The following is a 3,415-nucleotide window of genomic DNA, read 5'->3' on the forward strand; positions in this document are numbered from 1 at the left end:
ATCGTAGAGGCAGACCAAGAGATGAATACACTAAGCAGATTCAGAAGGATGTAGGATGTAGTAGGTACTGGGAGATGAAGAAGCTTGCACAGGATAGAGTAGCATGGAGAGATGCATCAAACCAGTCTCTGGACTGAAGACCACGACAACGACAACATCCTAAACGCCTTAGCCTAAACTTACTCGCCAAGAGTTTGCTACCCTAACCTACTCTACAAGTGGTTTAATATGGGAGATATGGTGGAGCTCAGTTGATTTGTGCTCTTCATCGATTCCAGTTCAAAGGCATTCTTGTGTCAGATCCTCCAGTTTCGGTGGTCCATTGTACACCGAGAAGGATTTCTGGAATTTCTGCTTCAATTTGTTTGATAGCCGAAAAGATTTCAGAAGGACCTTTTGGCCCACTTGGAATACTCTTTCATCCGCTTTCTTGTCAGCACGCTCCTTCATGCTCCGACCTGCAGACTGAATTCTGCCGAGAACAATGTCTACACTTTTCTGATGCTGCAGTCGAGTTTGCGGTGGGAAGTCTACCACCAGTTAAGTACTGAAGCTGTCAAGTCCTTAAGACTGTTATCGGCACTACAATAATGATCCCATGTGGTGCCTCACGGATGACATCTTGGAAATCCCAGGAGGTGTGTTGCTTGTGGCAGTATAGCCGACACAGGTTGCCTAACTCTTTTATAACTCCATAGAATTCTAGCTCGGGTGGTGTGAGGAGATAAATACTGGTTTAATTCTGTTTCCTGTTAGTGTCTCTTTCCACCGCCCTGACTTATATTGCAGTACCACTATCAGAGATAATTCTCTCTACGTGGACCACCTACGCCAGAAAGTCTTTACACAGAGCTGTCGACACCGTCAGCCCTATAGCTTTTTTTAGTGGTAAGAAAATCACAAAATTGCGATGTCAGTTCGACAAAAACCAACACGTACCTGTATCCTCTCCGCGTCTTCGGTAACGGTCCCATCAAAAAATGTAGCCGCTAAGTGTTTTAATCTGTTGGGAACAATCGGAAACAGAGGGGCGTGCCATATTTACAGTGGTGTGCTTTGCATTCTAGAAATCCTTGCAAACTAACAGCACACGCCAGATTCTCCGTTCCATGCTCCTGAAGTGACAAGAGTGTCCTTGGCTTGAGGAACCACTTTCTCGGACCGTAATATCTACGCCACTTTACTGATCAAGTGTTCCGGTAGACATAAACACCATTCAGATTCCCTCCACATTATTTTTGTAAAGAGTATACCTTTCCTTAGCAGGTAGAATTGTCTAATGGCCGGATGATTTTGATCTTTCCACCTCTCTTTGACCCTCAGAAACTCTGGATCCTTGTCCTGCTCTCTTCTAACGTCCTTCATACTGCAGGTCACTATGTTTTCGAACGCGACTTCTCTCATATAGTAGGTAGGAACTGTAATGGTTTCCCTCAAGATCCACCTTGACTCTGATGTACCCCTATAGGGGATCATGCGTCAGCTATTACATTTTCACTGCTCTCTATGTATGTAGTGGTGAAATTGTACTGCTGCAAGTATGTTGCCCATCTTATTAGACTTTTGTGGGTTAATTTCAGAGTGAGTAAAAATTCCAGGACCACGTGATCTGTATAGACTCTGGTCTTCCTCCCGTATAATAACTATTTAAACTATTCAAACCCCCAGACAATTCCCAACGCCTCAAGCTCTGTGATAGAGTAATTCTCCTTCATTTCGTATTTTGAGAGGACTGTGCTCCCAAATGCAATACTTTTCCAGACTCGATTTCCATCCTCAGTACAATCTGGAAGATCATCACGCCCAAGCCTCTATAGAAACGGTCAGTGACCATGCAGAATTCCCTTGTAAATTAGGTTGCCAGAATATTAGCACCAGGTTGTGAGAAAATTGGCGCTTGTAGAAGTGCCGACTTCAAAGCCTCGTCCCGCCCCCAAGCTATTTTCTTTCCCGTAAACTGAATCAGACGTGGGCTGCTCTTGATGTTCACATGAATGAATCGATTATAAAAAATTGCTGATACCAAGGAACCTTCTTAGCTCTGTTTTAGTCGTCGATCTTTCAAACTTCTCAATCGCTTCAATGTTTTGGGGTTAGGTTTAATTCCATCTGCTCTTATGATGTGACCAAGAAATTTCACAGGTGGTGCTCGAGATATAGATTTTTCAATGTTGACAGTGACTCCAAACGCCTTCAAGGTGTGAAGAAGTTCCCGCAATACCGTATGATGTTCTTGGCGTGTCTTTTCGGCTCACTTCAGGAGCATGGAACGGAGAATCCGGCGTGTGCTGTCAGTGTGCAAGGATTTCGAGGTAATCGCTTAGAACGCTATGAAGACCTCGGATAAACGCAGCTGACGAAATATTAATCTAAAGGGTAGCATCAGGGATTGACAGCGTTCCCCAAATGACAGAAACTCTGTGTACTGTCGGCAATTCGAGTGCAGCTCAATTTTCCAGAAGCTAGAACTGAGATCTACCGAAGAGAATCGGATATTCCATGAAAGTTCTGGAGAAGCTCTTCGTGCCTCTCGGATCTGTCTGTATTTGTATCAATAATTGTGTTGATGTGACATGAGTCAAGAACAAGACGAATGGCTCCATCTGCCTTCTCGACTACCTTGAGCGGGTTATTATAGGTGGACCTGGCGGGCTCTATCACCCAGTTTGCTAACATTATTGTGTTTTCCCTCTGCACCTTGTATCTTTATACCAGTGGAATGGCATTGGGTGCCACAAAGAATTTCTTTTGCCCACGTGTCTTAAACTCGTACTGGAAATTTTTAATCGAACCTGGTTTAGGCAGAAAAACGTCTGTTTTTTAGTAGCATGTCACGTAACTCATTGTGGACCTCAGGTTCAATGCACAGAATGGACTGGACATTTTCCTCTATGCACTCCGTCTTCAGGCCACGAGTGGCCTACCGGGACCATCCGACCGCCGTGTCATCCTCAGTGAAGGATGCGGATAGGAGGGGCGTGGGGTCAGCAAACCGCTCTCCCGGCCGTTATGATGGTATTCTTGACCGAAGCCACTACTAGTCGGTCGGGTAGCTCCTCAGTTGGCGTCACGATGCTGAGTGCACCCCTAAAAATGGCAACAGCGCATGGCGGCCTGGATGGTCACCCATCCAAGTGCCGACCACGCCCGACAGCGCTTAACTTCGGTGATCTCACGGGAACCGGTGTAACCACTGCGGCAAGGCCGTTGCCCTTTTCCTCTATGACCTCTTTCATTTCTTGGATCATTACTTCCTCTTCCTTTTCATTTGCATACTGAGAAGACCCGAAGCGTGGTCTATTCTGTAATCATCATTCGTATAACTGAGACGGACGCAATTGGTTGGAAGCTCTGCTTGTATCATGTGCTCCTTCAATTGTATGCAGATCTTACTGCTCTTGCGCAGTACAATTTG

General features: G+C 45.4%; 1 pseudogene; it reads right to left on the reverse strand.

The window, feature by feature from the left end:
* Window positions 1–3,094: 3,094 nt before the first annotated feature.
* LOC124614291 lies at window positions 3,095–3,212 on the reverse strand (annotated as a pseudogene).
* Between the last annotated feature and the right edge of the window lie 203 nt (window positions 3,213–3,415).

Source organism: Schistocerca americana, chromosome 4 (genome assembly GCF_021461395.2).
Source record: "Schistocerca americana isolate TAMUIC-IGC-003095 chromosome 4, iqSchAmer2.1, whole genome shotgun sequence".
Taxonomy (NCBI): Eukaryota; Metazoa; Arthropoda; class Insecta; order Orthoptera; family Acrididae; genus Schistocerca; species Schistocerca americana.